Source organism: Macaca fascicularis, chromosome 4 (assembly GCF_037993035.2).
Source record: "Macaca fascicularis isolate 582-1 chromosome 4, T2T-MFA8v1.1".
NCBI lineage: Eukaryota > Metazoa > Chordata > Mammalia > Primates > Cercopithecidae > Macaca > Macaca fascicularis.
The window spans coordinates 133,775,925-133,796,054 of record NC_088378.1 but is presented as its reverse complement, the minus strand read 5'-3'; the positions used below and the strand labels follow the sequence as shown (position 1 = coordinate 133,796,054).

Here is a 20,130-nt window from a genome sequence, read left to right as displayed (position 1 = left end):
GGCCCTGATTAAATACCTGTACAACTTTTCCTGATCCCATGGGACACTCAGGTTGGCTTTTGCCTATTCCTATTACAGCCCTGATCCATCATATATATATGTCTGGGTTCATTTTAGGCTGTTTAAGGGTTGAGGCCATCTCAGTCATCTTTAGTTCCACCACAGTGCCTTACATTATGCTTTACTTAAATGTATTCGATGAGATATACTCCTAGGTGCACAATATTCCACTAAGAACCCAAGCCTTAGCAGAAACTAACAAGTGCTATTAAAAAGTGTGGAAAATTGAGCCAGGTGCAACTGTTTGAGAGGCTGAGGCAAGAGGATCTCTTGAGCACAGGAGTTTAAGTCCAGCCTGGAGAACATAGCAAGACCCTTGTCCCTTTAAAATAAAAGGGAAAATTATAGTATTAAAGTTATGAAGAAAGCCATTGAGCACCTAATAATGGCAGCTGATATTTCTGTAGCACTATGTAAGTTTCACATAAGTTTAATTGCACACTTTGACTACTCTTGGACCGTTGCAGATATTTTACTCCTTAACAGTAAAGAGTCTGGAACTTGGTGAAGCTCACTCATCTAGAAAGAGGCGGAGCTGGAATTCAAATCTAGTGTGTAAGTATCTGAGGCAATCCTATAATTTATACTTTTTTTTTTTTTTTTTTTTTTTTTTTTGAGATGGAGTCTTGCTCTGTCGCCCTGGCTGGAGTACAGTGGCTTGATCTCGGCTCACTGCAAACTCCGCCTCCCAGGTTCAAGCAGTTATCCTGCCTCAGCCTCCTGAGTAGCTGGGAGTACAGGCGTGTGCCACCACACCCGGCTAATTTTTTTATAGTTTTAATAGATACGGGGTTTCACCATGTTAACCAGGATGGTCTCAATCTCCTGACCTCGTGATCTGCCTGCCTCAGCCTCCCAAAGTGCTGGGATTACAGGCTTGAGCCACTGTGTCTGGTGTATACTTGTGATTTTTATTCAAGTAGGTTTTGCATTTGAAGATAAAAAATAGATTGAAAGATGATAGTTGAATTCTTGGCTTTACTAAAAGAATTTTTATTTCTGGTGATATATTAACCAGAGATTTAATTTGCACCAGTTTGATTTATATCACCCGTTGGCAATATACTACATGTGAAAGTTGCTTTTTATGTTTTTTATATTTTGAGAATTATTTTAAAATACCAGCTCACGTAAGGTTATTTGCTCAAGTTAACAAGTGCCCCAAAAAACCTCATCAGTCGGCTGGGCGTGGTTGCTCACGCCTGTAATCCCAGCACTATGGGAGGCTGAGGGGGGCGTGGATCGCGAGGTCAGGAGATCGAGACCATCCTGGCCAACATGGTGAAACCCTGTCTTTACTGAAAATACAGAAATTAGCTGGATGTGGTGGTGTGTGCCTGTAATCCCAGCTACTTGGGAGGCTGAGGCATGAGAATCACTTGAACCCCAGAGGCAGAGGTTGCAGTGAGCCGAGATCGCACCACTGCACTCCAGCCTGGCAACAGAGTGAGACTCTGCAGGATATCAGACACTCAGTACTATTGATACACAGAGTACTATTGATACACAGAAAGTGACATGAGTGATTATTTTCTCTATTCTCCATAATATGATGTATAATTGGTACCAGTCTAGATACATAGGAAAGAAGTTAATCTGTTACATATAAAGGATGCCTTGGGAATAGGTCAGTAAACTGCCTAGGGCCAGATCTGGCCAATGAATTCAGAATTTTTTTTATAAGAATGATGTTATGTTTTTATAACCTTGGAAAGATATTTTTGTGTGAAAATTACATGAAATTCAATTTGGTGTGCTCATACATAAAGTTTTATTGGAACATGGTCATGCTCATTTACTTATTGTTGGTGGTTAATTTTGTGCTACAGTGATAGAATTGAGTAGTTGTGACAGAGATATAGTGGCCTGAAAGCCTAAAATATTTACAAAAAGGTTTGTTAATTTTTCTGCCTTAGGGTGTTAGTGCCTAATTCTGCCTTGTGGAACCTCAGTTGAGAAAGGGCAAGGATTACCAGTGATGATCCCTTTTAGATTGCTGCAGTATTCTTTATATTTAATAGGAAAGTACAGTTATCATTACTGTTTTGAGAATTTTATCCTTTCTTTTTGCTCTTTGTCACTTGGCTTTGACAATTGCAGCCTGGATTGGGCACTCAAGTTTTATTTTGTTCTAACCTGCTGAGCTTGACTAGTCCATTTTATTTGGCACTTTGAAAAGTACTTTTTAAAAATAGCTTACATTGAGATTTGCTTTTGAGAAGCTACTAATTGGCAGTTCCAAACTGGACAGATTGAGGCCAGGTAAAGCCTGTAGGTGCCTGTCAGGCAGCAGTGAAGTTAAAAATCACCTGCTGTCAACACCAGGGAATTCTATAATCATTTTCATTTTTGAATAAATGGAGAATCATTAGATTCCTGGAGCTGCAGCACTGAATGGGGAAAATGGTTATTCTGCATATGTGCAGTATTTCCTTTGTCTCTGTAGCTTCATCATAAATTACTCTTTGTTAACCTCTTTCTGGCTTTGGCTAAAAATTATTTTTCTAGTAAGTTTTTAATTAGGAAATGCAGAAATAGAACTGCTTGAGTTGTCATAACTTAAACTAGCCATGAAACTTAAAAACTGGAGAGACAGCTGTCTCGCTTAGAATGTAACTGAGTTTATTGTTGAAGTTATGTTTAAAAAAAACTTGGGAGGGTTGTGTTTGCTGTCTTTGTTTTTTTCCTTCTTCCTCAAAAAAAATTTTTTTTTTTAAACCGATGTTTAGTGTCTCAATGCTGGTAGTCTGGTATTATATGATACTGAAGACAATTATAGACAGGCATAAGAGAATTGTTGAGAGAGCTGTCAGCTTCTCCTTTAAACTTCTATTTTGTAACCAACTTTTTAAACTTTGATCTAGTTTTGACAAGTGAAGTTCTTTAAACATCATATTTTTCTGTGGAAGGGGATTTTGAAATAAAAAATCAACTCTAAGATTTCACAGAAGTCTTAAGGCCTATCAGCCAATAGTGTCTTCTGTTATTCTGGTAATTAAAATAAACTGCTTTGCAAGTTGAGATGAATTAGTTTGGATTCTATATTCCTGTTGCTCATCAACGGGGGCTGCAGGGGACCAGAAGGCTGGAGTGAAGATGGAGGAGGATGGGAGAGATGGGGGAGGACCATAGATGCACTACATTCTCAAGCCAGAGCTCCCCTTTTAGAGTTGCATTATTCTATTCCATTTTTCTTTTTGACTTTTCCCCCTCTCCTCTTCTTTCGGCGACAGGGAGGTAAAGTAATTTATAAACACCTGTCTTCCCTGGATGAATTGCATCGTATAGTATTTTGTGCTTGTGCCATTAGTATTTTTATTTATTTATTTTTCTGCTGCTTCTTATTTTTGAGACAGAGTTTCTCTTTTATTGCCCAGACTGGAGTGCAGTGGCGCAATCTTGGCTCACTGCAACCTCCGCCTCCCGGGTTCAAGTGATTCTCCTGCCTCAGCCTCCCTAGTAGCTGGGATTACAGGGGCCCGCCACTATGCCTGGCTAATTTTTTGTATTTTTAGTAGAGACGGGGTTTCACCATGTTGGCCAGGCTGGTCTGGAACTCCTGACGTCAGGTGATCCACCTGCTTCGGCCTCCCAAAGTGCTGGGATTACAGGCGTGAGCCACTGTTCCTGGCCTTGATTTTTGTTTAAAACTTCACTCCTTTTAAAGTGATACAGAGTTGTGATAATAGATGGAAAATGTCCTGAAGGGCAGCAGATGGACTTCCTGAAACTTGATTTAAGTGCCCTTTTGGGAAGGAATGTTGTGGTCCTGAGTAAGGGATGAGTGAGGCTCTGTGGGTTCTGCCACCATCTCCCGTCCTTTCCTTTGGTTTCACCTAAATGTGATTGCTTTCTCTGCTGTACCCCTTCTCTGTGCTTCCTTCTGTCTGTCCTTGCCGCTGCCACCACTGCTTGCTGCGGGTACCTATAAAATGGCTATGTGGTATCTCAACAACAAGTCGGAGCAGTGGACCATTCGTGAGAACATTACATTCATCCTGGGCACAGCCCGAGTAGGTTTATTACTATAGTAGGAGGTCTATCTTGTAGCCCTTGAGTATCTTATCTGAATTGGAAGCTAGAGAAGAACAAAACACAGATGATTGAAGCATAACCAGAAGCAGGATGATTTTATTTCAGTTGAAGCTCTTTAGAGCCAGTCAAGAGAGGCTTTTTGGAAGAGATGAGGTTTTTCTATCTGAGGAAGGTTAGAATGGGATTAATAGACTTGTAAAAGCTGGGATTGGGAGTGAGAATCAGTTAGTCAACAAATACTCTGCTGTTTACTTTGTGCCAGACGTGGCTCTAGGCACTGGGCACACAGAATAAGTCACTGCCCTCTCGTATCCTGCCTGAGGATGACACATCTAATGGGTAATCGTCATGTCAGTCAGTGACAGACCACAAATACGAAGGTGGTCCTATAAGATTAGACTACTGTATTTTTACTGTCCCGTTCCTATGTTTAGATATGCGAATACTTACCACTGTGTCACAGTGGCCAACAGTATTCAGTACAGTAACACATACTGGTTTGTAGCCTAGCAGTGATAGGCCATACCACATAGCCTAGGTGTGTAATAGGATATATCATCAAGGTTTTTCTGAGTACACTCAATGATGTTTCCACAACAATGAAATTACCTAATGACATATTTTTCAGAACATGTTCCCATTGTTAAGCGATGCATGACTGTAGTTAACAGAGGCAGAGATGGGTCTTGCTATGTTGCCAAGGCTGGTCTCTGACTCCTGGCTTGAAAGCAGTCCTTCTGTCTCAGCCTCCTGAGTATCTGGGATTACAGGTGTGAGCCACTGCACCCGGCCCTCTGACTCCTTATACCTGCTCTGTTTCCCACTCCCATTGGTCACCAAATTGGTTTTCTTGGTTATATCTGTCTTGTCTCTCCCTCCTTGCCATCACTGCTACCCTAATTCAGTGAGCCTCTGCTTCCTGCTTGGCCTCTTGCCTCCTTTTTTTTTTCTTTTTTGAGACAGTGTCTCGCACTGTCACCCAGGCTGGAGTGCAGTGGTGTGGCGGGTACATGCCACCATGCCCGGCTAATATTATCTTTTTTTTTTTTTCCTGGTAGAGATGGGGTTTCACCATGTTGTCCAGGCTGGTCTCTAACTCCTGACCTCAGGTGATCCAACTGCCTTGGCCTCCTTAAGTGCTGGGATTACAGGTGTGAGTCACCACGCCCAGCCGTTGGCCTGTTGCCTCTTATTAGAACTTCTTGTTGGATTCCAGTCTTTTCCCACTCCATTTTATTAATTTGTGGCCTTTGGAAAACAGATCTGTTCATGTCATTTACCCACCAAAAAAGGGTAAGTTCTTACTCTTTGAAATAAAAATCAGACTCCTTAGTCTGCCTCCAAACTATCCTGTTTAGCGTCATCTCCCACCCTTTGCCACATATACTGTATTTGAGCTACATAAAAGTAATTGTTGTTCCCTACTTACAGTATTCTCTGAAGATCTCAAAGTGTTGTAGCACAGTTATGAATGGATTTCATAATGACCCTGAATCCTAAAATAGAGTTTAATTATTTTTAATATTCTTGTTCAAGAATGAAAGGCAGCATATAAAAGTAAAGATTTCTGTCCAAGAGAGTTAAAATTGGAAAAAAATACCTCGTATCTAAAGGGACAGATTTATAGCCATTAGGAAAATTTGGCTGCTTAGAGAAGATACTCAGATGCACAGAAATTTGACCAGCTGTTACAGTGTAAGTTGCACATTGCCTGGTTGAGCTTCCTCAGTAGCTCAGTTTCTGTTGTTGTTTTTGTTAATTAAAGATTGATTATTTAAAGGCACAGAAACAATAGCTGATACATTGTACATTGCAGATAAAGTGTTCATCTTAGGCATCAAAAATAATTTTGATCTAACTTGTAAAGAATTGCTGGTAGCCATTCTAACTATAATGTAGGAAGATCACAGAGCCTACTGTGACCAGTACTTTTGGGCTTAGTTTATATTCTGGCTGTAACAAAACCAAAACTAGGCTGTGCAACTGTAGCAAGTTATGTGACTCACCAGGAAATCAGTTTATTTATCTCATAAAGGGGGTTGGACTAGGTAAGTGGTTCTCCATGGTGGTGAGGAGGATGGATTTGTCTCCCAAGGGGGCATGTGACAATGTCTGGAGACATAATTTGCTTGTCACTACTTGGTGGGAAGTGGTGCTAATGGCATCTATTGGGTAGAGGCCAAGGATATTGCTAAACATCCTACAGTGTACAGGACATCCTCCGCAACAAAGAATTACCTGGCAGTGACTCAGTTTTTTTGTCTCTTCAAATCTAACTTTTACTTGTTTGTTTGAAGATACTTTTTTCTGCCTGGCCCCATAAGTCTACCTAATCAAAACCATGCTTCTGTCCTACTTTATCACATTGTGGTGTCTTTATCACCTCATGCACATATCTTGCCGTTTCCAAACTCCATGCCTTCTTATTTCTTCTCTTTTTGGAATGTGTTTCTGCCATCTTTTATATTTACAACCTCTCCAGACATAATTTTTGTGTTCCCTTAGCATTTTGTGTTAATTTAGACTAAATAATCATAGTTCTTTAGTTTCACACATTCTTATGTGTATTTCCTTTTTCTTTTTCTTTTCTTTTTTCTTCCTTTTTTTTTTTTTTTTTTTTTTTTTTTTTTTAAAGACAGAGGCTTGCTCTGTCGCCCAGGCTGCAGTGCAGTGGTGTGATCTCGGCCCACTGCAGTCTCCACCTCCTGGGTTTAAGCAGTTCTCATGCCTCAGCCTCCCAAGAAGCTGGGATCACAGGCATGAGCCACCATGCCCAGCCTTTATGTATATTTCTTAAATTTTAAGTTTCTCAAAGGGTGTCCATTCCCTGCTGCTAATATTTTCTTCACTATAGATGTCTTTGTTGAGAAGGTTTGGTACTTTTCAAAACCTGTTGGTCTTAGAAAGAAGAAGTTAAGAATTGTGAAAAGCTGATTGCGACTGGTGCCCTTGTAGGTCAACAATGTCTATTTTGATGTGGCCTGATTATTTCACTTCATTTTATATGGTCAGATGCTCCACGTTAGGATTAAGGGGTAATTAATAGTAATGCATATGGAATTCAGTGTGAGTTGATTCATTCATCTGATTCTGTATTTAATATCTAAATGGGATTAGTGACACTGGTAGGGTGGGTGAGAGAAGAAAATAGGCTAAGATTGCATCATGGAAGATCACACTTGGATTGGGTGCCATAGGTGGCCTGAGGGGCAACATGAGATCACAGGAGCACAAACTTAGAGGGATGCTGAAAGATACCAAGACAAAGACAAACTGTCTAACATTTTGCCAACAGCCCTTCTGAGCCTAAAAAAAAAAAGATGCTGGATTCATTCTTGCTCTTTGGTGGCATGACCCTGGATTTCAGAATCTGGACCAGTAACTCTTACTACTAGAATTCAGTAATACTATGGTTAAATATTTTTGTGGGGTTAACTTAGGAACTTTAATCATACAGCATTGTTTTTAAGGGAAAATAAATTCTGAGTTCTAAACAGTTGAATTGCAAATGGATTATATTCTAAAAGGGAACTGCTGATATATAAAATATAATACGGTTTTAGTAAATGCATTTTGTTTGCACGCCTTTGCTCATAAGCAATGTAATAGGTACAGAAGTAGGAAGAAAATACTAAAACCCCTAAGAATCTAAACTATTTTATTAGGCACCTAAATAAGTAAGTAGATAAGAGGTGGCGGGCGCCTGTAGTCCCAGCTACTTGGGAGGCTGAGGCAGGAGAATGGCGTAAACCCGGGAGGCGGAGCTTGCAGTGAGCTGAGATCTGGCCACTGCACTCCAGCCTGGGCGACAGAGCGAGACTCCGTCTCAAAAAAAAAAAAAAAAAAAAAGAATTCTTGATTGCCAGTAAACTATTTGGGGGGAAAACGCTAATCTTACAATGTCTATTGTATTTTCTGATTATAATAAGAATGTATTTTCAGTAGAGAAAACTCAAACAGATAAAAATAAGGCTTTTGCCTTAAAAAAAATTTTTTTTTTTTTTAATTTTTGAGATGGAGTTTCGCTCTTTTTGCCGAGGCTGGAGTGCAAGAGCACTGTCTAGGCTCATTGTAACCTCCCCTCCCGGGTTCAAGCGATTCTCCTACCTCAGCCTCTCGAGTAGCTGGGATTATAGACATGTACCACCACACCTGGCTAATTTTGTATTTTTAATAGAGATGGGGTTTTTCCATGTTGGTCAGGCTGATCTCGAACTCCGGAGCTCAGGTGATCCGCCTGCCTCAGCCTCCCAAAGTGTGGGGATTACAGGCGTGAGCCACCGCGCCCAGCTTGCCTTTCTTTTTAGTGAACTAACCCACTCTAAGTCTACCAAGGTAGGAGGAGGACAACAGATTAAACATTTTCATGAATGTCCCATCTTTAGGGGAGACATGAATTCAGGTGAAAAGCATATTATTGATTTAATTTCACATGTTTTGGACATTTGAAGACAAAGTTACAGAACTTTATAGCTCAAGTCCCTTTACTCTTTAGAGATTGTTGGAGGTGGTGATGGATCCAGGTCCCTAAGTTATTATAATGTATTTTAAAGCCTAGAGAAATGTTACTGATGATTAAAACATTTATTGAGCATTTTCTGTTTGCCAGGCACTGTTCTAAGAGTGTTATGTGTATTAATTATTTCCTTTCTTCCTCAAGAACTCCATGAGACAGGTATTAGTAATATCTTTATTTTATAGATGAGGAAACAAGTACCTTATCTGAAATCAGGCAGCCTTGATTATAATAGCTGTGTTTAATTCTAGAACTCTCTCTTAACTCTACTATATTTTATTAATGAGACTACATAGGCTAAAATGCCCCTTTTTTTCTTTTTTTTTTTCGAGTAAGAAGTAGGCTGACCTGAAATTGAGTCACTTAATTATGGTTGTTTCATGCTTAACAGAAGCTCTGCAGTTGTGTATGTCTTTGGTCTAAAAAGCTAAAGCTAATAAGTTAGTAATGAGTATAGTCTAGAAAGCAAAATTTTTACCAGTTGAAAGGTTATAGGAGAAAAATAATAAGTGTATTTTTTTTTTTGGTGAGGCATTTGGGATCTTGCTGGATTATGATATGGGTGCTCACTAATTACCTCTTCTTTTTAATCTCTGTCAGAGGGTGATCCTCTCTGATACCAACAAATCTTTGCTTTCTAAAAAGCAAGATAGCGCTGAGGGAGTTATTTTGGATTTTGTGGCAATTGCAATTTTTTTTTTTTTTTTTGAGACAGAGTCTCGCTGTGTTGCCCAGTACAGTGGTTCCATCTCGGCTCACTGCAGCCTCCACCTCCCGGGTTCAAACGATTCTCCTGGCTTAGCCTCCTGAGAAGCTGGGATTACAGGAGTGTGCCACCATGCCTGGCTAACTTTTTTTTTTAAGCAGAGATAGTGTTTCACCATGTTGGCCAGGCTAGTCTCAAACTCCTGACCTCAGGTGATCCACTTGCCTCAGCTTCCCAAAGTGCTGGGATTACAAGCATGAGCCACTGCGCCTGGCAGCAATTGAAATTGGTGTCCATAATTTAGTTCAGGGGTTGCCCCCTGTCCCTCGCAACGCCATATTCTTTGTCAGAGGGTTTGAACCTGATGAAAGAGGAAAGGACTTTAGTTTTGATGTTAGAGATTTTTTTTCTTACCAGGCACACTTGAATCAATACGTTAAAATTTGAAGAGAGAAGTGAGTACTCTCTCTAACATCTTCTCTTTTTGGGGGCAGGTGGTGGGACTGCGTTGATTTAACCATTGTGAAATCTGGGTTCCATTTTGAAAAAGAAGAGCATATGTAGACCTTCACGTACTTTGCATATACACAGTGTACTTTGGTGCCTGAGTCTTTAAAGATTAACTAGGAAGAATTTTCTTTCTGCATAGAAACTTTGTGAAATAATGCCATTGTTAATAATTCGGGCATAATAATTCGGGCATTATACCTTTCTTGAACGCTGATGTTGCACACAAGGGTGATCTGTAAACCGCCATCATTTCCTTGCTGTCGCTTTTAGACCTATTTCCTGACATAAAACCTTGGTGGTGGTTCTGGTTTTTTCTTCTTCTTCTTCCCTTTTTTTTTTTTGAGACAGAATCTGACTCTGTCGTCCAGGCTGGCATGCAGTGGTGCTCAAGTGATGCTCCAGCCTGTGCCTCCTGAGTAGCTGGGACAACAAGTGCGAGCCAGCAGGCCTGGCTAATTTTTATATTTTTGGTAGAGACCCAGTTTTGCCATGTTGCCTGGCTGGTCTCACACTCCTGAGCTCAAATTGATCTGCCCCGCTCGGCCTCCCAGAGTGCTGGCATTACGGGCACGAGCCACTGTTCCTGGCTGGTTCTGTTTCTTCTCTAGTCTTACTTCCTGTCAGGTCACCTACCTGACTTCATGTAGAAGCATTCTTCTTGGATCCATGTTATTCTCTTTTCTGTTAGCCTGATATTCTATTTCTAGCTGTGCTAGATACTTGTTTCTTTCAGTGTTCAGCATATATAACTTTTTGTGACTGCTTCAGATTACACTCAAAATTCCACCTGCTCAATGAAGCAGATACCACCTATGGACTTCCACCTTCCCTTATTTCCCTTTCCATTTGGTGAGCGGCACCCTCCATTCTACCTGTGTACTGTTTGTATTTTTTAGGTTGTCTTTTAAGTTCTAAACTCCTCAAGGCACAATTTGATTTTGTTCTCTTGATATTGTGCCTAATACCTTTGTACTTCATAAATAACAAAATATACATACATATTTCTTATTTTTTATATACAGTAATTTTGTGAGGATATATTTAATAATGCTAATTAACATAGCAAATACTGTACATAAAACAAAATGCATGTTTATAATTGTCCGTTTGTTTTTTTAAAATTTTTTTTAAGAGAGTGGAAGTTTATTACAAATGAAGAAAGATGTGACAAATTATTAATTAAAAAAGTTGACAACCCACATAAACATCACAAAATCTAGATGATTAGTATATTATTTATTGCTTAACTCTTGACAAATCTTTTTTTTTTAAGACGGGATCTCACTCTGTTGCCCAGACCGGAGTGCAGTGCCGCGATCAAAACTCACTGCAGCCTAACCTCTTGGGCCCACCTCAGCCTCCGCAGTAGCTGAGACCACTGGCAAACACCACCATGTCTGGCCTTTTTACTTTTTGTAGAGAGGGAGTTTCACCATGTATAGCTGTCCTTTTTATGTGTTTGTGCAACTATATTAGAAAATCCAGAATAATGGAATCATAAAAATAGCCCACCTTCAGATATGCTTTATAATAATCTGATTAGGATAAATATTATGTTTGTCAACACAATTGTTTATTTGTTAAGAATAAAACACTGTGCTAGGCTCTGTAGAAACATATAACGTGATAAATACCTTGTATTGGGGAGACAAATGAAGCAAATACAAGTGAGTCTGAAAAACATAGTACTGTGGAAACAATGGTAAGTAAACATACCAGGCAAACTATGTGGGAATAAAAGTATCTATTTTTAAAGAAAAAAAAAATTAAGAGGCCTAGCAAATTTCAAATACTATTTAGCATGGGGCATTTTTTTTGGATTTATAAATTGGATTGAATCTCAAAAATTCATTGAAATGATGTGTGATTTATGGAACAAACTAAACATATGGAGGATTTATAGAGTGAAGGAGTTTCATTTTCATCAGTTGTGGAAGTCTTCCTGAGGAGGTGACTTGTCAAGCAGCTCGAGATTATTATGGATTATTACAGTAAGAGAAAATTGTAGATAATAGCCTAAAATGGTCTAATAACTTTACCAGCCCCTGCCTCCATAAGAGTGCAGTAGTTTATATGATGGCTTGAATGCCAGGTGACCCGGTCCAGTGTGTCCAGTTTATATGATGGCTTGAATACCAGGTGACCGGGTCCAGTGAGGGTGTGGTGAGTGAACTTGTTGGTGTATCTAGAGAAGTTGGTCAATTACATTAGATAGACCTTTTAGGGTTATGAGGAAGAGATGTTACCTTCAGGAATGGGCCTTTGAGTGTACAATAGTATAGGATAGTGTCTGCTTATTAATTGTGCATTCACTCTGGGTCCTCTTCCTTCCTAGACTAGGAGTTAGTGTAATCTTGATGGATAGAGCTTAAAATCACTTGGAAAACTGTGTAAACTCTAGTAACCTGCCCTCTCTGTGCCATAGTGTTTGTGAGAGGGTCTTTTTGGATGGTTTGCTCTAACATTCCTGTGTAGTTGCCCCTGTTGAGCCAAGTTTGACCCTAGGTGTCCAATCAGTCTATGACTTCCTTTGCTGGGACACCAATAGCTGGTTCAGCCTGGCACAACCGGAATATCAGGGTTGTCTTCACTGATAGACACTGGCAGCTTTATGCTGGAAGAACTTCTTGGGACACTTTTCCTGGGGAGAGGATGGTAGATTGTAGGTGGTTTGTAGCAGGTACTAAGGACCTTCAAGACTTCCCCAGAATGCCAACGTGTGGTTGTGAGAAGGGTTTTGCTTGACGTACCGAAAGGTTAGAATAAGATTGAAAACTAGCATTTGAGTAGAGTGTGGAGTAATAGAGCTTTGAAATCCTTTCTGAGGCTTTATGCTCTTTCAAAGAGGATGGCTTCTGGCAGTGGAGAGTAGTTTTTTTCATAAAACATTTATTTTGCAAATATATAACAAAAGACTTTCCACCTAGATGACTGAAAAATGGAGCATTAACTATAAAACACATCCTGTTATGTTTTTCCTGATTTGAACACAAAAGACGTGTATTGCTCATCTCTCTAACACTATGTACTTAATATTTCCTGAGTATGAGTGAAACCTGTTTTGTTAAACAAGGTGAAGAAAATCTATAAAAGGTTAAGATGTTTTTAAAAACAATTTTTGGGGCAGCGTTTTGAAGACCAATGTGTTCACTCCTTGAGGATTTATTAATGCTTAATTGGCTCTTTTGTGTTTATAGTGCTCTGCTGCAAACACCTTTTTTGATTTTACCAGTAACTGCACTGCCATTTCTTTACACTAGAAGAGCTAGAAGATTTGCTGCCAGGGCTGGCATTGTGCATGTCATACTTCTATGCATGTATTATTATTTTAAAAAATCCTGTGTCTGTGGGAGCAGGTCAGCTACATTTCTGATACACGTATGTTTTAGCCCTGGCTTCAACAAGAAGCAGCGTGTTGTGATGCAAAAACTTTGACTTTGGAGCCAGAAAGCCCAAGTTAGCATTTTGGTTCTACTACTTACTAGCTTTGTTACCTTGAATAAGACGACCTCTCTTTATTTCAGTTCCATTACCTGCTTTACAGAAGGATTGTTGTAAGGATCAAGTATGTTAAGCTATATACTAGTACTTTTTAGCTGAACAGAGAAAATTTATGTTTAGATTCTGTCCATCTCATTAGTTCTTTCTATTAAAGGCATTATAGCACTGTTAGGTGTTGAGGTGAATGTAGATGTAGATGATCCTGGCACACTTTTGTGTAAATTTTATTTCAGTGTTCTGTGTTTGGCAATTTGGACTTGGCCTGTAATATCTTCTGTTGCTGAACGCTTTCTTCTCTCCATCACTCCCATACCATTTGTAGCTATGATTGTCTGTAGTTGTCACCAGAGACTCTGCTGCTCCTTAAATAGTGTATTAGAAAATACATAATTTCCAGGGCCCTACCTATTTTCTGATCTTATTGTCTATTTTCATATCTTATGGTCATGAGCTAAAAATTATGTTTGCTTATTGGGGAGGGGCATGATAGCAGCAGCTTGGAGACCATCAGGTGAGGCTTTGATTTCAATGATAGGTGAGGATTGAATTCATGAATGGCTTGCAGATATTGTGGGACTGGCCTTGTACCTCAATCAGTTTGGGTAGCATTTTAGAATGTAGTAGCTTTTCTCCATTGTCATTTGAATTTTGATGAATAATGATTTATTTTTCTGCTTTAAAAAGGGTTTTTTTTTCCTTTCTTTTTTTTTTTTTTCCGAGATAGAGTCTCACTCTGTTGCCCAGGCTGGAGTGGTTTTTTTTCTTTCTTTCTTTTTTTGACATAGACTCTTGCTCTGTCATCCAGACTGGAGTGCAGTGGCGTGATCTCGGCTCACTGCAACCACCACCTCCCGGGTTTGAGTGATTCTCCTGCCTCAGCCTCCTGAGTAGCTGGGATTACAGGATTCTGCCACCATGGCCAGCTAATTTTTTTTTTTTTTTTTTTTTTTTTTTGGTATTTTTAGCAGATACGGGGTTTCACTGGGTTGGCCAGGCTGGTCTCAAACTCCTGACCTCAGGTGATCCATCGGCCTTGGCCTCCCAAAGTGCTGGGATTATAGGCGTGACCCACTGTGCCTGGCGAAAAAGAGTTTTTTTTTGAATATACTCATAACCCAAAAGGACCTGAGGTAAGAAGTGACAGTTTTATGGAGTATTTACATAGCAAAGAGGAATAATATTATAAAGTATTATGATTTTAAAATGCATGGACTTTAGTAGTTTCTGTGGCTAATATTCAGAAGTTTGACTTAAAAAGAAATTCCAGAATTTCAAAAATTTGTTAGCCATGAGTATTTTGTGACTATGATGTTAATGAATTTGCACTCCCCATGACGGCTGACTTTCTAGACAGACAATGAGTTAGGAAAAGCAGAATCCTAATTCAGAGCTAAGAATATCTGTCACATTTTTATTCTCTGTAGAAGTGGCTAAAGTTATAGGGGGTATCATTTTGAGTAAGAAATTGATTGCATTATGTCTTTCCTCATTTGTAACTTGTTTGCAGTGGTGTTCGGTGCCCGGGGGATATTCTCTTAGCTTTTTTTTTTTTTTTTTTTTGTGAAGTAGATTTAGATTTTAGTTAACAGTATATACCATAGATTTACTCTTCTCTGTTTGTGAGGGTCACATCAGGTACCTTTTTCACCCAGTTTTTTTTTTTTTTTTCCCCAAACAGAACAACTTGTAATTCTGTTCCTTTATTTGATCATTTATTCATTTATGGGATGTGGCTTAGTTTCTGTAAAGCACTGATAGGTGTTAAGGTGGATGTAGAAGGATGAGGTGTGGTACTCCATGAAGGCTTGAAACTTCTCTGCTGGAAATCTGTACCATATGCCAGTGAAATGTTAAATAAAATTGAGAGCAATGTCTAGTTAAATATCATAAGGCGGGGTGTGGTGGCTCACACTTGTAATCCTAGCACTTGGGAGTCCCAGGCGGGCGAATCACTTGGCCAGGAGTTCGAGATCAGCCTGGCCAACATGGCGAAACCCTGTCTTTACTAAAAATACAAAAATTATCCAGGCATGGTGGCACACTCCTGTAATCTAAGCTACTTGGGAGGCTGAGGCTTGAGAATCGCTTGAGCCTGAGAGATGGAGGTTGCAGTGAGCCAAGATTGTGCCACTGCACTCCTGCCTGGGCAGCAGAGCTAGGCTGTCTCAAAAAATAAAAATAAAAAAATAGCATGATGAAAGTAAAGTTTGATTTCAAAGATGAGAAAGGCTATCATAGTGTTGTAGATAAGGTGGGTATCAAGAGTGACTAGAAAAGGACGCTGAAGAAATGATGTGGTTTAGGTAGACAGGAGTGGGGAGGAAAAGGACAGGCATTCCAGGCTGAGGGAACAACATGATAAAAAAGATGAGTAGGAAATTCATGTGATTTATTAAGGGGGTACAGTGAAAAAAGAACTGTTTCAGAGGCTTTACATACTTACTTGATTTGATCCCAACATTAATCTTCTGGTGTGATATGAGTCTCTACATTTCACAGGTGAAGAAAGTAAGACTTACAGGGGTTAAAACTATTATTAGCATTTCTATTTACAAATTATGAAACTTCTAGGATTTCATCCTCCATATATCTGGCTGCAGATAAGTCTGTGCTCCTTTAGCAGTAACTTCAGAGAGAGTTGGTTGGTACCACAGAGCCTTATGTATTATGATATGTGGTTTTCACACTTCAAAATTTACTTAGAAATACTTCTTTTTAAGCATTGCATATGGATAACTGGAGCTTTATTCTAATATTTCACCATTTTTAGAGCCTTATAAGCTTATTGAACTGTTTCAAGTAGAAATAGAAAATATGTTGTATGTGTTTTGCTGCTCTGCATTCCCCCAGATGAAGTATACTTAAGCATTTTCTTATAATCTTTCCCCAGTGTTGTCACTGATGGAAATGGAATAATGGATTCGTAACATTCTTTCTAAATAAGTTGGGCTATGACTTCAGAATTCCTTTTTAAAAATGTGTTCAAAGAGGAAATAGCCTAAGAAAATTTTATTTTTTGTTATATTTTCATTTCTTTACTTTTTTATTTTACTTTTTATTGAATTTTTAATGTTAAAAATTTTAATTTTTAAGTTATATTTTGATTTCGTTGTTTTTTACCATATGTTTACTTTTTGTTGAATTTATTAATGTTGCAAAGTTCTTGCACTGCCAAACCATACCTAAGAATTCAAAGAAAGAAGTGGTACAGTACATGGCCTCTGACCCATCATACAGTATCTTAAAACTTGATTCATGTACATTTTGATATTTTCATAATCTTTTAAGAAGTTATAACAAGAGCTGGAATTTAAATCTGCTGCAGGGGCTGAGCACAGTGGCTCATGGCTATAATTCCAGCACCTTGGGAGGCTGAGGCTGGAGGATTGCTTGAGCCCAGGAGTTGAGACCTGGGCAACATAGTGAGACCCTATCTCTAAAAAAAAAAAATACTGGCATGGTGGTGCTTGCCATAGTCTCAGCTACTAAGGAGGCTGAGGCGGGTGAGCTCACTTGAGCTGGGGAGGTCAAGGCTGCAATGAGCTGTGATCGTGCCACAACACTCCAGCCTGGGTGACAGAGCGAGATCCTGTCTCTAAATAAATAAATAAATAAATGTGCTGCGGGCCTTCAGATGTCTAGCATATTATGGTATTACAAAACATCTCCATGTATTCGTGTCTGTTCATTCCTCAATAACATAACCCCTAACAAAATTTTTCTGGGGAAAAAAAAAAATTTCCTTGGAAAATATTTGGGTCAACTTCCAAGTGATTATTTGTTAACATTTTTTTCCCTCAGATGAAGCCTTGTCTAACTAAGAATCCCCTCTTATTTAATCATCCAGCTTCCCCTTGGCTTGCTCAGCTACTCACCCAAATACATCAGAAGGCAGGTATCAAGTAATTGCTGTGGTTGGCAGGTCTTTTCAGGAGATACTGTAACCCTCCTAGGAGTCATCACTTGGATGACACTTTGATCAAGACTGAACTCCAATAGGAGAATGCTCCCACATCAGGATAGGTTTATTCACCTATTTGCTTTATTTACTCTTGCCAGATTTAGCAAAGGAATTTATTAGAAGGAAACTCACATTTCACATAAAATGGTCACATACCACTTTGACATATTTCTATTGAATCAGATACAAAACTAGGAAATTGCCAGACTGTCTCATTAGGTGGAAAGAAACTTTTCTGTAATCCTGGGTAGGTTCCTCAAGTCCCTCTTAAGGACCAAAAACCACAATTACTTTTGCACCAACCTATAGATAGTTTAAACTGTAATTATTAAAAACAGAAGTGCTACATCACTTGTCTTTCAACCTGACCCTTCAAATGACAATAAAGACACACCAAAAGGCTGATAATAGAACTAGTGATTTCTTTGATTTTTAATGATGACCTGTTTTAGTGTTATTGTTGAACAGTTTTAGCTTTCACGGATTTTTTTTTCCTTTCCGATTTAACCAAAATGATTTCTCAAACGTATTTTCAAATGGGTAAGCAGTCGTGGCTTTGATGATAGTATCTGCTTAATTAGGGCCAGGCAGTCAATCATATGTTGTGGGAGACAAACCAGTCCAGGACAAGTAGCGTTTGGACAATTTGCCGAATCTGTCACATCACATTGTTGGTTTAAAATGGGTGGATGGATTGTGTTGATGGCATACGCTGAACTCCATGAGGGCAGGGACTGTGGCTGGACTAAGTCTAGTGGCAAATTAAATAGAGCTCAAATTAAATAGAGCTTTTGCTTTGAGGTCTGAATCCATCTCCATGATTTGGCACTAGACTGGTGACAAGCAGTGGCTGGGATAGCATATGTTGTTTAGACAGCTTTTGCTTGTTCTAAAAGTTTGTGAATTGGAGTTTGCAACTCACAATTTGTGTTTAATATTTACATCTTATGTTTAATGAACATAAAGTTTGTGTAGGGCATTTGAAAATCAGAGACTGTATATTTGGCTGAATTGCTCTGCAATACATATATTTTATTTGGGAGCTCTCTGTATTACGAGGACCAATATAGAGACTCTTACTGTTTCTGACCTGATCATTTACGGGCAGGTTTTTGCCAGGTTATGAGATTGATGCATCATGCCTTGACCAGTTAAGATTAGTGACAATTTAAAAAATTTCTGCTTTTGATTTAAGTACAAATTCAAATGAAATAGAGCTTTTGGAATAATTTTGGATTAACCCCTTTGAGGGCTGAATCCATCTCCATGATTTCTTTCTACATGCATATGTGTAGACAATTTCCGTTTATCTGTTCTTACAGATAAACTTCTCCATAATTGTACACTTACCTGGGGATCTGAGATAAGCAAAATGATGGTTTCTTAATTAAATATGAGTACTGTGCAGTAGTAACCGTAATTCTAAATGAGGATTATGGATTTTTCTGGGAGATTATTTTTTCCTGTGGAACATGATGAGAAATGTTTAGGAGAGGGGACATAGCAATTTTTGTGTGAAGACCAATTCAAGAAAAAAAAATATGTGTGTGTGTGTATATGTGTATATATGTATATATATGTGTATGTTTATATGTTTATGTATGTGTATACACACACATACACTCTATATTTATTCTTCAGTATTCATGGGGGATTGATTCCAGGACCTCCTGTAGATACCAAAATCCGAGGATGCTCAAGTCCCTGATGTAAATAGCTTAATATGGCTGGGCGTGGTGGCTCACGTCTGTAATCCCAGCACTTTGGGAGGCCAAGGCGGGCAGATCACTTGAGGTTAGGAGTTTGAGACCAGCCTGGCCAACATGGTGAGACCACGTCTTTACTAAAAACACAAAATAGCTAGGCGTGGTGGTGGGTGCCTATAATCTCAGCTACTCAGGAGGCTGGGGCACGAGAATCGCTTGATCCTGGGAAGTGGAGGTTTCAGTGAGCCGATACTGTGCCACTGCACTCTAGCCTGGGAGACTGGGTGACACTTTGTTTCAAAAAAATAAATAAATAAATAAAAAAGCTTAATATTTCCATAAACTTGTGTACATTATCCTGTATACTTTAAATCATCTCTAGATTACTTATAATACCTCATACAATGTAAATGCTGCATAAATTGTTATATTGTGTTGCTTAGGCAATAATGACAAGAAGAAAGATCTGTATGCTCAGTACAGGTGCAGTTTCTTTTTCTGAATATTTTCGATCTACAGTTGGTTGAATCCATGGATGCAGAATCCACATTAAATGGAGGGCTGACTGTATGTAAAATATGGCACACACAGATACACACACACACTTTTCTCTTGAAATTATGCCTTTTAAACTCAGATCAAACAATAGCTGTCACTGTGCTTAAGCCTTATCTCTGAAGAATTTCCCTTTTTTGAGGAAAAGTTAGAAACTACATATTTCACATGCATTGCAACATCTGTAATGCTGTACCTTTGAACAAATTCTATGTGAAATGTGACTATGTGGGTTGGGGATGTGGTTTGAACAGTTTGGGTGGACAAAATAAATTGACTTAGGAGTTAAGTTGTAGACTCAGGACATGAAGGACAGTTGGGTTAGAGCTTCGCAGGTGCAGAGGAAGTCAGAGGCAAGGGAGTTGCTATTTGGAATGGAGAGCTGGGTTAAATAGGAGTGGGTCACAAAGAGTGTGGTCCATAGGTAGGTTGCAAGTCGAATGGTAGGTGCAAAAGTGCAAAAACTTCTTTTTTCCAACTATGAAACTAGGAGTGGGGCTTTCACTCTTCAGTCTTCCTGAATCTTTAGCTGCTTTACTTCATTTCTGGTCTATGTGCCCTAATGCTGTATCTCTGGTGG

The 20,130-nt window shown here is 39.1% G+C and overlaps 1 protein-coding gene across 8 annotated transcripts in view; it reads left to right on the top strand.

Annotated features, from left to right (window-relative positions):
* ZFAND3 (zinc finger AN1-type containing 3) overlaps positions 1–20,130 on the top strand; it is a 336,158-nt gene that overhangs the window by 26,016 nt on the left and 290,012 nt on the right. The gene's annotated exons all lie outside the window — the stretch shown is intronic.